The following is a 15,646-nucleotide window of genomic DNA, read 5'->3' on the forward strand; positions in this document are numbered from 1 at the left end:
ACCATTTTATATTCCTACCAGCAGCGTATGAAGATTCCAATATCTCTACATCTTTGAAACACTTATTATCTGTCTTTTTAATTATAGCCATCCTAGTGGGTATGAAGTAGTATCTCATTATGGTTTTGATTTTTATTTATCTAATGACTAATGGAGGGGAATACTGAAACATGTAAGAAACTATGAAACTAACCATGCCCCCTTTCTTTTAATCTAGTAATTTAAGCTTAAACTTATTATTTTAAGAAAATAACTTAAAAGAAAAAAAGCAGCTGTATATACTGTTTATATCAGCTTTATTTATAATAGGAAAGAAAATAACCCAGCAAAACTAGTTATAACCCAAATGCTCACCAATCAGTAAAATATTAAACAAACATATTAAGAAAATACATACATCTAGTTGCCGCCTACCTTTCTCCTACCCTTATGTGTGTCTTTTCCTCCACATACCCTGTTAGTTCATCACAACACACTACTTGCTTTCCTTGCTCAGGCTGTACTGTTCCCACTACAAAGATGGCTGTCCCTCAGTTGGCCAGGGCCCCAACACTCTTCCACTGGTTTTCTCTTTTTTTCCCCCTGGGTTTCTTTCACCTTGGGAATTCTGGGTTTATTTTGCAATTATTTCAACACAGTATGAGTATTTATTTACATAATTGTATTTATTTCAATAGGCAAAAGACTCCAAATATAATAGCATATCACAAAACACAAAACTCAAATGACATATGAGATGTTTAAATTCATTAGTAATTGGGAAAATGCAAATTAAGATCATAACTACTTTACACTCATCAGATTGACCAAAAAAAAAGTTGCGTATTCTAGAGTGTTGGCAAAGATGCAGAACAATAGGAACTCTCATGTACTGCTAGATGAATTAATTATACATGAGTACAGTATAACCAGTTTGAAAGTACAGTCACCCTTGGTATACTCATGGGACTGGTTCCAGGACCCCCGTGTGTACTAAAATCCATGCATACTCAAGTCTCACAGTCGCAACCCGCATAGACAAAAAGCCAGCCCTCTGAATAGACAGGTTTTGCATCCCACAAATAATGGATTATTGATCCACAATTTGGTTGAAAAAAATCCACAAATAAAGAGACCTGTACAGTTCAAACCTGTGTTGTGCAAGGGTCAGCTGTAGTTTGGTAGTACCCAATAAAGTTGAACATACCAAATCCCACAGCCCACAATTCCATGCAGGAATATACCTTGGAACAGTGGTTTTCAAACTTTAGTGTGCACTGGAATCACCAGGAAGGCTAGTTAAAACACAAATTTGGGGGCCTTACTCCTGATATGGGCCACTTCTAGCAAGTTCTCAGGTGATATGGATGCTGCTGGTCCAGGGGCTAATTTAGATCCACTGGTTTTAAGGGAAAAGTGGTTCCCTTGGGATCACTTGGGAGAAAATGTTTACAAGTGAGATTTATTGCATGCAATAAAAGGAGTATCACTAAGAATATCGTCCAACTAAAAGCAGACCTACCATTCGATCCAGCAATCCCACTACTGGATAGCTACCCAAAGGAAAAGAAGTCATTTTATCAAAAAAACACCTGCACTCGAATGTTTATTGCAGCACAGTTCACAACTGCAAAGATCTGGAATCAACCCAAGTGCCCATCAGTTCACGAGTAGATTAACAGAATGTGGTATATGTATACCATGGAATACTACTCAGCCATATAAAAGGATGAATTAATGCCTTTTGTAGCAATTTGGAAAGAACTGGAGACTATTATCCTAAGCAAACTATCTAAAGAATGGAAAAACAAATGTCACACACACTCTCTAATAAACTGGAACTAACCAATGGGCATACAAGTGCACAGAGGGAAGTAAAAGTCACTGGAAATCAAGCAGAGGGAAGAGGGAAGGGGGTGAAGGGCAAAAGTGCACCTAACAGGTACAATGAACACTATTTGGGTGATGGGCACATTTATATCCCTGACTCAACCCTCATGGATGACTTTGAGGGGTTCAAGACTTCAGTGGAGGTAGTCACTGCATATGGGGTAGAAACAGCAAGAAAATTAGAGTTAGAAGTGGAGCCCGAAGATGTAACTGAATTGCTGCAATCTAATGATCAAACTTGAACAGATAACGAGTTGCTTCTCATGCATGAGCAAAGAAAGTAGTTTCTTGAGATAGAATCTACTCCTGGTGAAGATGCTGTGAACATTTTTGAAATGACAACAAAGGATTTAGAATATTATATAACCGTAGTTGATAAAGCAGTGTCAGGGTTTGAGAGGACTTATTCCAATTTTGACAGAAGTTCTGTGGGTAAATGCTATTAAACAGCATCCATGCTACAGAGAAACTGATGAAAAGAAGAGTCAACTGATGCAGCAAACTTCACTGTTGTCTTATTTTAAGAAATGTCCACAGCTATCCTAACCTTCAACAACCACCCAGTGAGTTGACAGCCATCAACATCAAGGCAAGACTCTATAGCAGCAAAAAAAGTATGACTTGCTGAAGGGTCAAATGATTATTAGCATTTTTTAGCAATAAGATATTTTTAAATTAAGAGATATATATTGGGATTTTTCTAGACATAAAGCTATTGTATACTTCTTTTTTTTTTTTTTTTGAGACAGGGTCTCACTCTGTCACCCAGGCTGGAGTACAGTGGCACAATCACAGCTCACTGCAGCCTCAAATTCCTGGGCTAAAGGGATCCTCCTGCATCAGCCTCCTGGGACTACAGGTATACACCACCATGCCCAGCTAATTTTTAAGTTTTTTGTAGAGGTGAGGTCTCACTATGTTGCCTAGGCTGGGCTTAAACTTCTGGCCTCAAGCCATCCTCCCACCTCAGCCTCCCAAAGTGCTGGTATTACAGGTGTGAGCTACTGTGCCTAGCCTACTGTATACTTAATAGAACTTTAATACGGACTGGGAAACCAAAAAAATGTGTGCCTTGCTTTGTTGCAATATTTGCTTTATTTTCGTGGAGAACTAAACCCTCAGTATCTCTAGGGTATGCCTATACTTCAAACAGAATTAAATATATATAAAGCATTTGAGGACATTAAAAAAAAATCTATCTTGAATCAGAAATTCACAACTAAGAACAGAAATAGACCAAAAACAAACAAAACAAGAAATAAATGAAAGAAAAATAGTTAACTGAACTCAGGAGGAAAATGGAAAAAAAAAGACTAAATTATTTCAAAAGTGAAGAATAAATTATAAGATGTCTAAGGGAGAATAAACTTAAAAGAAAATTTAATAAGGGACATTGAAAGAAGGCAAGAAAATGACCAAGAAAATTAAAATGACATTGAAAGACACTGACAGAGGGTGAGAAAGAAAGGGCAGGGAAGAGATAGGGAGAGGGAGAGAATGGGCCAGAGAGAAAGCAGTGGAAACAGAAGATAGGTAAAGAAGGAATAATATTTGTATAATTGTAGTGCCTGAAGAATAAAAAACAAACACTAGAACTTAATATTTAAAACTGTAATTTAAGAAAACCTTTCAGAAATGAAAAAACACCTAAAATACCTAAATATACACATTTAAGGGCTCAGCAGGTATCTAGGAAAAATTAACCTAGAACAATTAACTCTGAAACATAGCCTAGTAAAAACTATTTTAGTTCAGTGATAAAGATATTATAAAATCTTCAAAACTTCTAGGCAAAAAGAATAAATAACTTACATATCCAAAGGAATTACACTAGCCTCAGATTATCAAATTTCTCAAAAACAAAATTACAAAGCAAGGTAAAAAACAGACCAGCATTAAAAATAAAAGTCAATATAGAAAGTAAGTGTGAACCAAGGATTTTATATCAGTAAAGGTGTCCTTCAAATATCAAGGCAACAGAAAAAGAGTGTTCAACATATAAGAATATAGGGAGGCCAGGTGCAGTGGCTCCTAGCACTCTGGGAGGCCAAGGTGGGCGGATTGCTCGAGGTCAGGAGTTCAAAACCAGCCTGAGCAAGAGCGAGACACCGTCTCTACTAAAAATAGAAAGAAATTAATTGGCCAACTAATATATATAGAAAAAATTAGCCGGGCATGGTGGTGCATGCCTGTAGTCCCAGCTACTTGGGAGGCTGAGGCAGCAGGATCACTTGAGCCCAGGAGTTTGAGGTTGCTGTGAGCTAGGCTGACGCCACAGCACTCACTCTAGCCTGGGCAACAAAGGGAGACTCTGTCTCAAAAAAAAAAAAAAAAAAAAAAAAGTATAGGGAAACTAGCCCTCCTGAGAAATCTACTAGACAATGAGCTTCATTCAACCAAATGAGGACTGGGAAAATGTTAGCAAAAGGACTGAAGGTAAGCATTTAATATGTAAATGGACCGGGCGTGGTGGCTCATGCCTGTAATCCTAGCACTCTGGGAGGCCAAGGCAGGCAGATTGCTCAAGATCAGGAGGTTTGAAACCAGCCTGAGCAAGATCCGAGACCCTGTCTCTACTATAAATAGAAAGAAATTAATTGGCCAACTAATATATATAGAAAAAATTAGGCGGGCATGGTGGCAGCCTGTAGTCCCAGCTACTCGGGAGGCTGAGGCAGCAGGATTGCTTGAACCCAGGAGTTTGAGGTTGCTGTGAGCTAGGCTGACGCCACAGCACTCACTCTAGCCTGGGCAACAAAGTGAGACTCTGTCTCAAAAAAAAAAAAAAATACCAGAATATGTAAATGTACGTATAAGATGCTAAGAAAAAGATGAGGATGAAGGTGGAAGATTAATGTAAGATTACTGTATATTGTGATAAAGTAGAAAAATGGCAACTAGCAAATGGGAAAAGAAGAGAGAGGAAAAGAGACTAATAGAAACAGTTCCACTGCTATGTATATAATAGGTAGGATTAAGGGATATGGGGAGGAAAAAACTGATCATCTGATATTAAGCAGTTAAACAAATCAACACATAGTGCTGAGGCAACTGGATATCCACAAACAAAAGAATAAAGTTTGACCATACCTTATACCATATAAAAAATTAACTTAAAATGGATCAGGGACCTAAATGTAAGAACTAAATTTATAAAACTTAGAAGAAAACATAAAAATAAATAATCTTTGTGAGCTTGGATTAGGCAGTGGTTTCTAAGATATGATGCCCAAAATACAAGCAACAAAAGAAAAAATAGATAAATTGGACATCATCAAAATTTAAAATGTTTATGATATAAAGGATGCCACCTGGTTGGGTGCAGTGGCTCACACCTGTAATCCTAGCACTCTGGGAGGCCAAGGCGGGAGGATCACTCAAGGTCAAGAGTTTGAAACCAGCCTGAGCAAGAGCAAGACCCCATTTCTACTAAAAATAGAACGAAATTAATTGGCCAACTAAAAATATATAGAAAAAATCAGCCAGGCATGGTGGTGCATGCCTATAGTCCCAGGGCTACTTGGGAGGCTGAGGCAGGAGGATCGCTTGAGCCCAGGAGTTTGAGGTTGCTGTGAGCTAGGCTGATGCCACGGCACTCTAGCCCAGGCAACAGAGTGAGACTCTGTCTCAAAAAAAAAAAAAAAAAAAAAAAGAAAGAAAGAAAGAAAGAAAGAAAAGGATGCCACCAAAAAAGTGAAAAAACAATCCATAGAATGGGAGAAAATTGTTTGCAAGTCATTTATCTCATAAAGGATTATATAAAGAACTTTTACAACTTAATAATATACAGACAATTAAGCAAATTTAAAAATAGACAAAGAAGATGAACACACATTTCTCCAAAGAAGATATACAAATGGCCAATAAGCACAAAACATTGGTAATTATTAGGGAAATGCAAATTAAAGCACTTCAAATCAATAAGGACAGCTATAATAAAAAAAACAGACAATATAAGTGTTTCAAAGATGTAGAGATATTGGAATCTTCATACGCTGCTGCTAGGAATATAAAATGGTGCAGCCACTTTGGAAAAGTTTGGCAGTTCTTCAAAAAGTTAAACATGGAATTACCATATGACTCAACTATTCCACTCCTGGATATAGGCCCAAGATGAATGAAAACATATGTCCACACAAAAACCTGTACAAAAATGTTCACAGGATCATTATTCATAATAGCCAACAGGTGGAAGCAACCCAAATGTGCACTGAGAGAAGAGCAAATGAACAAAATGTAATATACCCATACAAAGGAATATATATCATTTGACCACAATAAAGGATTATGGTCAAAGGAAGGATGCCGCAACATGGATGAATTTTGAAAATAGTATGCTAAGTAAAAGAACCCAGTCACAAAAGACCACATATTGTATGATCCCATTTATGTGAAATGTCCAGAATAGGCAAATCCATAGAAAGTACACTGGTGGTTGCTTGCACGGAGGAAAGGCTGTGAGGGGGATGGGGAGTGATGGCTAATGAGCAAGAGGTTTCTTTTAGGGATGAAGAAAATGTCCTAAAATTAGACCGTGGTACTTAACAACTCTATGAATATACTAAAAATCATTGAATTGTATACTTTACATGGGTGAATTGTGTGGTGTGTTAATTTTATCTCAATAAAGCTGTTACAAAAAAAAATAAGATCAACTTACAGAGATTCCCCACTAAATGTAAATTCAGCATTCACAAATTCAAAGAATAACAATTTCCCAGGAAAGACTTTCCAACAAAGAAGCAACACTCCCATCACAGAACTGCACCAAGTCAGAGTCCACAGAACAAGAAAGTGATAGCAGATCAGAGAGAAGAAGAAAGCCAGCCACAAGGAGACCAAGCATGGATTATTCTCTTGGCCATAGCAGCGAGGTGTTATTGGCAGTTCTTCGTAAGGAAGAGAGGGGAGTTGATACAGAACCCCACCTGTATCTATCATTATCCTATTTTTACTGCATGGATGCAATGTGTTTCTCTCTCACACACAAAGATAAATAAGCAGATGGAGACGTAAGGTCATTTTAAAAAGAGTAAGTACAAAGGTAAATGATTAGAACAAAAATACAAACCTTCCTAAATACCCACACATGCCCTCAATTTTTTTTAAATAAAAGAGCAAAATATATACCTCTCATCAAGAAAGGAATGGCAAGTATAACAAAATATACATAATTATAAAACATGATAGGGTTGAGGCCAAATATATCACTTCTAACAATAAACGTGAATGGGCTTAACACACCTATTGCAACAAAAAGTTTCAATTTGGCTCACAAAACAAAACTCAAGAAATTTTACAAAAGACACATCTAAAACAAAATGATTCCGAAAGGCTAAACATAAAAGGTTGGACAAAATATACCAGGCAAATAGAAACAAAAAGAGAGCAGGGTTCGCAATCCTACTGTCAGGCAAAGCAGAATTCATGTCCTAAAGCATTAACTGTGACACAGAAGACAGAAACTTTTTAATGCTAAAAGACACATTCCACAATAAAGATATAACACATATAAATATACATATTTATATGAATATAATATAGCAATCATCTTTATAAAACAAAAACTACAAGAGATGTGAGGAAGCATAGATAGAAACACACTAAGAAGGTTCAGGCACAGTGGTTCACACCTGTAATCCCAGCACTTTGGAAGGCCAAGGCAGGAGGATTGCTTGAGGCCAGGAGTTGGACACCAGCCTGGGCAACATAGCAAGACCCCATCTCTACAAAAAATAAAAAAATTAGCCAGGAGTGATGGTGCATGCCTGTAGTGTTCCAACTACCCGAGAGAGTGAGGTGGGAAGATTGCTTGTGCCCAGGAGCTCAAGGCTGAAGTGAGCTGTGATCATACCACTCTACTCCAGCCTGAGCAACAGAGCAAGCCCCATCTCTAAAAAATATGTCAAAAAAAAAAAAAAAAAGAAAGAAACACATTAATAGTAGGAGACTTTAACACACCACTCTCGGTACAAGACATATTAAGTGAACCAAAAATAAGGAGACAGAAGATCTAAACAACATAATCAATAGAGTAAATCGTATGGATATTTATTAAACTCTATACCCTGATACTAGAGAATACAGTTTCAAGTGCCCATACCACATTCACCAAAACAATCATATATTAGGTCACAAATACCAATAACTTCCATAAAGTGGAAATATTACAAATAATACTGTCTGATTATAATGCAATAAAACTAGAATTTACTAATAAAAATTAAAAAACAGAAAGGCCCTTCCACCTAGAAATTTAAAACCTTCCTGTTAAACAACTCCTGGGTATTCTATAACTGAAATTATAGATTTTTAAAGAAACAATGACAATGAAAACACTACATATCAGATTCTATGGGATGTATTTAAAGCAGTGATCAGAGGAAAATTCATTATACTAAATATCTTTATCAGTAAAAAAGAAAGAATAAAAATAAATGAATTTGTTCCCAAAGTCAAAAAACCTTAAAAACAACAAATCAAACCAAAAGAAAGGCCATGGAAGGAAATAATATAAAAATAGAGGAAGAGAATAAGGAAGAAAATAGAAAAATAGATCTAACTAATAATTCAAAATTCTGTAGTATTTGAAAAAATGAACAAAATAAACAACTAGATAACTTGATTAAGAAAAAAGAGAGAAAGCATGAATATACAAAATGAGAAATGCTATGAAGGAAATAACAGTTGAAATAAAAGAAAGTTTTTTTAAAATCATAAAAGATTACTTTGTAGACCTCTACCAAATAAATTTGAAAACCCAAATGGAGATAATCTGCTAGAAAAATACAGATGACCAAAATTTACTCCATTAGAGTTAGAAAGCTTAGATAGACCAATTTCCATAGAAAAAACAGAGAAAGTTATGAAAGAAATATCATATGAAAAAGCATCAGGCCCAGATGGTTTCATAGGGAATTCTACCAAACCTTGAAACACCAGACAGCCTCAATGCTCTATAAATTATTCCATAGACAGTATAGCACATGAAAAATCAAGCCTGCAAGAACATCAACCTTTGGAAGAAGAGGAACCAGTAAAAGAAAGACTGAGAAGGAACTTTGTATGAGGAATAAGGGAACCCTAGAAAGTAGAATCTCAGAGACTAACGAAGGATATTTCAAAAAGGGAGACTTCCATTGCAAATGCTGCGCAGATATTAAATAAAAGGAATGAAAAGTAGTTAACACATGGCTTGAGGACTAAATGGATGGTCAGGAGACTGAGAAAGCCAATTATTAACAACTCTTTGAAATAGTCTGGCTGGAAAAGGGAGGAGAGAAACTGGGTAGTGGCAGGGTGATTAGGGTTCTAGGGAGGAGGTTTATTCTTGATAAGGAGGGACTATTTGCCTGGCATTAGGGATCTAAAGAAGAATGACTATCATAGTAGAGATTAGTCCAGGTCCAATTAGTGCTATGTTTCCTTCAATTCCTTAATATTAACTCCAAATAATGTAGTCATTTTCTCCCACTATTACATATTTACATATTACTTTCTTCATTAGTCTAAAGTTAATTTTTATCAGTGGTCACATTCTATGTTATTTAGTAAATATTACTAAGTGCTAGTGATTGCCAGGGGCTAGGAATACAAAGTTGGAAAAGACCTAGTTTCTTTCCCAGAGAGGCTAAGTCTCTAGTGGGTAAGAATAATCACATGAATGGCAGTACTTTCTGGTTTACTACGTATTTTACACATATTATCTCATATAATTCTCACAACAAGCACTTGAGGAAGCTGGAATTTTCTCCATTTCATACGTGAAGAAACTAAATCTCAGAAAGGTTAACCCATCTGCCCCGAGTGGAAGACTTGAAACTAGAATCTAGGTTCTTGGACTCCAATACTAATATTTCATCACCTTGCAACTCCTACCTTCAGAAAGATGACCCTGTGGAGACTGCCCAGTCACTTGCTCAGATGTTTGGTCAGCAGAATTGGGTTTTCACACATTCAAGAATAGTTGACATTCTGCGTCACATCTAAAATTGCTGTCTAAATCTGGAAAGCAGCTTTTATGCCCTTTAGCTTCCTAGACAGCATAACCTGTAGGGCACAAAAACTATGTTTTATTTATCATGAGTCCAAGGATTATGTTTTATTTAGCTTTATATCTGTCCCCCTCAGCTTTATATAGAGCCTTTAAATATTTTCTCCTTCAACATTTGTGCAGATTCATTCATTCACCTAATTTCATAATTCTGATATTGTTTTGAACATAACCTAGAGCAGCAGTATAGAACTTCAAATTTAGAGAGTAAAAGAGTGTGGGATCAAAAGGTATCATAGAATAGCTTTTCTAATATTGACTTTAAAAATGTACTAACTTCAAGATGCTTCTGTGCTCTGAAATTTTTACAAGATGGCAATAGCAATGAGACAAAGTATGTCTAAATGTACTTGCCAGAAATGTCTCATTTGACCCTTAAAACCACCCTGTAGGAAAGGTAAGGCAAATGCATCATAATCTCTAGTTCATAGCTGAGAAAACTGTACCTTAGAAAAGTTAAGGGACTTGTTCAAAATAATAAGATATACTGGATTTTAAGGACGTCCTGACTTCGAATCTTTTGTCCACTCTACTATGCCTTTGCCTCTCCCAGGCTACTATGCCTTTGCCTCTCCCAGATAACCTCTCTTTACTAAACTGGTAAAGGTGCAATAAAAGATAAGAAACTGAACTGCTATCAGCATAAGAAAAAAAGTGATAACTAGAGAAGGATACTTATACTTGGTTGGAGAGTATAAGTATAGCCCAAATGTGTTCCTATAGAAATCTTTTAAATGTTGCCTTTTGCTAGGGTGTGGGTAAGGACACTCACAGATTGTTGGTAGGAGTGCAAAACAGCATATCCTTTCCAGAGGGAAATTGAGCAATTCACATAAAAAAAAAATCCTTATGTGCATACTCTGCCCAACAAGTCCATCATCTAGGAATATACACTAAGGAAGTAATCATGGACATGCAGACTTTACATTTATATAATAATGTGTTTAGGGAAAACTGGGAACAATCAAATAAATAAATTATTACAATCATATAATGGCATGATACATAGTCAGGAAAAAAGTGGTTATAAAAGAGAATTCACTTTAGAAAAATCCACGTATTCATCTCTGCATAGAAAAAGACTGGAGGTGTACAACCATATTCACAATGGTTACGTGGAGTGATAAAACAGTGTATCTTCATTACGATTTGTATATCTTAGAATTTTGTATATAAATGGCTTACTAAATGTTTCTAATAAGACTTTTAAAGTTTCCTTGGGAGAGGCTGTGAATAAAACAGTGGTTATTTCAAGAGACAATTTTAGTAGCCGTTTTTTAAAAGACCGTTAAAAATAAAGCATTATACCATTACCATTAAAATACCACTGAAAAATAAAGCACTCATTATGAATCCATAGCAAAAACCTTTTCAAATGTCAGTCTTTCCTTCTAATCTGTTCGCATTTAGAAAAATGCTATAAAAGGTTGCCTGGCCAGAAGCCTAAGAGACTTTCCTGATTTCTACCTGTAGTTCCTAATTTGTTCCAGAAAAGAAAAGCAATTACCTAAGAGGCAACTCGAAAAGCACCTCGGTAGGAAAATATTTAGGGGAGTAAGTTTCTCTCCCATTTCTTTCCCTTGCAACCTACCGACAGGACAGTCCTGACAGTGACTGGCCCAGTTTCCTAATACATCTTAGAGAAGCACATGAGATGCGCCAATTTCCAGTATACGTTTCTAAAAAGACAAGTTTTACCTTGCAGAGCAGGATAAAGAGCAGCCTTCACTACTCATTCTCAACGTTACCAGAGGAAGATGCCGCTAAGCAGCAGGAGCACCCCACCAGGAGGACAAAGCGGGGGGGCTCCTCGGCTCAGGTCCCGCAGGCGACGCGTCCGGGGCTGCGTCCGGGGCTGCCTCGGTAACAAGGGCACCGTCTCTGGACACCGCCTCCCCCTGCCCCCATGACAAACGCTCAGAACTGCGGGGATGGCAGCATCCCCGACAACGGCGGAGGATCGGGGTCGTGGCAGCAGGTGCCTGGGTCGCCGAGCCGAGTGGCCTGAGCGCCACAGCAGAGCTGTCCCCCAGGAGCCAGAGCCAGGCCGCCGCGCCCAAAAGAAGGCGGTGGCCGAGAGACCTGAGCGGCGCAGGGGAGCTGTCCCCCGGGAACTCGAGTCGGACCGCCGCATCCTCCCCGCGGCCCCATCGGCCGCCCCGAGAACCGCCCCTCCCGGGCGGCAGACACGCCCTCCCTGCGGGCCAGGGCCTCCTCGCCCCGCCCCCACCCCATGCAGCTCACCCGGCCGGGAAGTCCCCGCCGCCGCCGCCACCGCCGCCGCCGGCCCCTCGGGCCTCGCCCCTCTCACGGCCACCGCCTACAACGGCAGCGGCACCGCAACTACCTCGGTCGGGCCGCGAGACCCGGAACCACTTCCTTCCGGAACCGCCTCGCCCCGCCCCCACACTGGCCCCGCCCACTGTCCGCGGCCTCGAGCTGAGTCCGCTCTCCAGCCGACCCCTGTCCTCTACTCTCTCAGCGAGGATGCCCCGCCCGGGCCGCTCTGGCCAGAGCGCCTGCGCCCTCTGCCGGCCGTTCCCACCGCGGCCGCTCTGTCCAGGGCGCCTGCGCCCTCTGCCACCCGCCCGCCCGGTCCAGCTAGAGCGCCTGCGCCCTCTGCCGCCCTCTCGCTGGGGAGGAAGGAACTACCTGGGCGTTCCAAGTTCAGGAGTTCTGAGGATTGAGGGTCAGGAATTGGAGGTCGCCCCTCAGTCAGTGGCAGGAGTTTGGTCCCGTGGGCCTCCCAGCTTTGTGCTGATGGGTGCACCAGGAGATAGAGGTGGCAGCAGAGCACATGGGCCTCGGTCTTCCAACCCCTGAGTTGGCCCTCAAAGTCCTTCCAGAGCCAACTCACCTGAACCTGCTCCTCTGTGGCCTCTCTCCTTGCCTACTCGGTCTCTAACCATTCCCCTAACCTCTAGCCGTCCCCTATGGCCTCAAATGAAGCTTTCACACAGAAAACAAAACCTCCCTTCTAGACTTCCCAAATAGGTTGATGGTACCAACATCAGTCCACCATCCAATTCAAAATCCTGCTTCATCTTTGTCTACCCTCTTTATTTCTCTCCTCCCACATACATCCACCAGCCCCAAAGGTAGCATGTCTTCTTCATTCTTGAAGTTTTCCACTTGACACATATTCTTTCTTCCCCTTGCAAGATATCTATTTCAGAGTCCATGTCATCTGGTAGTATCACCTTTTACCCCCCCCCCCTTGTCACTGTCACCTCCTGACTGCCTGCCATTAGTTTTCCTCTCCACCTGACTTACTGCCAATGAATCCAACATCCATGACTGAGCCATGTTTCCTTAAGTTCCTCAACAAAGATGACCTATACCTGCATTTTGTCCACCCATTCCCAGGCTCATAGTTAAGATCTAGACTTTCTTCACCTTACATTGCTCCATCTCTAAAATCTTAAAATTTCAAAATGCCATTTATTTGGGCCCACAATCCTCACCCTTGCTGTACTACTTCTCCCTTAGTCCCATGAACCTCTTACCCAACTCAAACCCATGGCCTTTTGACTTCAACCACTCTTGTAAGCAGAGACCCTGTCTTGCTCTCTGACACATCCTAACATCAAACCACCATCTTAAAACACTCCAGTTATCTGCATTTTCCATCCTTACATCTGTGTTTCCAAACATTGCTTGGGGAGGAAAGCCACACAACTATAAAAGAATGATGCCACTACAGATTTGTGGACACCCCCCCCCACAGTTGAGAGCCTGGTACCTCTTCGTAATCAGTTTATGTGACCCTTTTATGTGATCTCTCTCTTTTCCAATAACTGCTATTATGAACCCTGGCCACTCTTTTAAGCCTTATATCAATGATCATTTTCCTCTTTTCATACATGACTTTGCTTCCTGTTTTGCATAGAAGAATCTTCCACACAGCATATAAGGTTTTCATTATCTGGTCCACACTTACCTCTCTTCAGATTTGCCCTCATACCCAATGCTCTGGCCAAACTGAAGTTTTTGCAATGTAAAAATAAAGCTTTTTCTTTCTGGCTGAGAGGTGTGAGTCCTTTTTATCTGCATATATATGGCTTCAATTCAGGTAGGTTTTCTTCCAGTCTATTTTCAAGAATTGTTTCTGCTCCATTTGCTCTGATCTCTTTATTAGGAAGAGCAATTTTCTGTGGTAGTTCTCTGTTTTATCACTGTCATCTCTGTATCCTTTTCCAGCATTCCAGTAGACCTCAAGTTTGCTACATTGATACTGATGTGGCTTCCCAAAGCACTATTTCTGCTCTCACATTTTATTATTGAGATTTTTGTTTCTTTGTATCCTTCCTCCTTCCTTTCTCTCATCACCCTATTGACCTCCATCTCATCCTTTCATTTCCTTGTGAATTTCTGTTCTGATTTTATAGAAAACCTATCATATTTCAAAGGGATGTTAAACTAGTCATAACATTTTTCTTTTAGATTCTGTAGTCAATCCTTTTCAGAAGTATGCTCTTCTTTCTCTTCCATGGTTGGTTTTTGTGTACTTCGTGATATATTAATATATAGATATGTATCGTGTGTGTGTATATATATATATCACATATATATGTACACACATAGATATATATGTGTGTGTGTATATGTATCTGCATGTGTGTATGTATGTATGTATGTGTGTGTGTATTTCTTTTTACTTATCTTTGAACAGGTGGTCTTTGTCCAGACTCATGGCTGGTTAACAGCACAAGTAGATGGCCCTTGGCCCTATTTGCCATCCACTTGTGTGGACAAAGAGGTTAAACAGTTTGCACCCAGCTCTGGGTGTCTACATGAATAGCACACATGCACATGTACACAGAACAAGCCTAAGAGAGGTGGAATATTATGTGCCTTTCCATTTCTTTCCTTATCTTTGGTTTTCATATGAAGCCCAATCTGCTGCAAAATGCCAACTATGCCGAGTCTGTATTAGTAAGAATAAGTTATGCTACAATAACAATCCCCAAATCTCAGTGGCTCATAACAATGAATGTTTAATGCTCACTTACATTGCATATTCATTGAGTGAGCTTTGGCTCTTCTGTCTGGAACCCAGACTGAAGGAATAAACCCTTTCAGAGCCCTTACTGGTGTCATATCAGAAGAAAACGAGCAAAGGAGGGACCATGTGCTAGGTAGTAAAGCCTCTGCTTAAATCTACCAAACCAGAAGCCATGGGACTGTGGGCCAGCAAACTGTGTTTCAGCAGGCCTCTCGGTGATTCTGATCCAGCCTGCTCTGTCACTTGCACTCCCTGCAAACCACAACATGAACACAGAGGTTTGGTGAAATTCAGGGTAGTTTTCCAATTCTTAAACCAGAAAAAAAAATGTCACTTTGTTTTAAAAGAGCGATTCAGGCTTTGTTACAGACTTAGACAAAATGTCTACTGCCATTGTCATTCTTTGGAGAAAGGCAGCTTCTGGGAAAACCTACCAGCTACCATGCCATGTTCTCCTGCCACCCTTCTGTGTAGCTTTCTTTTTTAAATGCTGATGTGAGAAAAAGAAAATGATGAAGTAGTAGGACAAATAGCTTTCTCATCCCTGGAAAACACTGTTGCCCAGACTTTCCCCAGAGGTTTTGTATAGCCTATAGTTCTATAGTTCGCATTGTGCTGCATGCATCTCCATTAGCGCTTATATCCCAGGACTGACACAAGCAGGTGACCTTTTTCTTGCCTTACCTATTTAATTTGGGTTGTGTGACATAGTGCTATTA

The 15,646-nt window shown here is 39.6% G+C and overlaps 1 protein-coding gene across 6 annotated transcripts in view; it reads right to left on the bottom strand.

The window, feature by feature from the left end:
• BCLAF3 (BCLAF1 and THRAP3 family member 3) overlaps positions 1–12,273 on the bottom strand; it is a 54,075-nt gene extending 41,802 nt beyond the window's left edge. For 4 of the 6 annotated variants that reach the window (XM_012784659.3, XM_012784655.3, XM_012784657.3 and 1 more), the window contains exons 1-2: positions 12,167–12,266; positions 9,748–9,918 (exon numbers count right to left, since the gene is read on the bottom strand). The gene's annotated coding sequence lies outside the window, so the exon portion shown is untranslated. Of the gene's footprint in view, positions 1–9,747; positions 9,919–12,166 lie in introns of all 6 variants that reach the window. The other 2 variants (XM_012784656.3, XM_075999553.1) reach the window with 2 other exon arrangements.
• Positions 12,274–15,646: the final 3,373 nt, after the last annotated feature.

This window comes from Microcebus murinus, chromosome X (genome assembly GCF_040939455.1).
Source record: "Microcebus murinus isolate Inina chromosome X, M.murinus_Inina_mat1.0, whole genome shotgun sequence".
NCBI lineage: Eukaryota > Metazoa > Chordata > Mammalia > Primates > Cheirogaleidae > Microcebus > Microcebus murinus.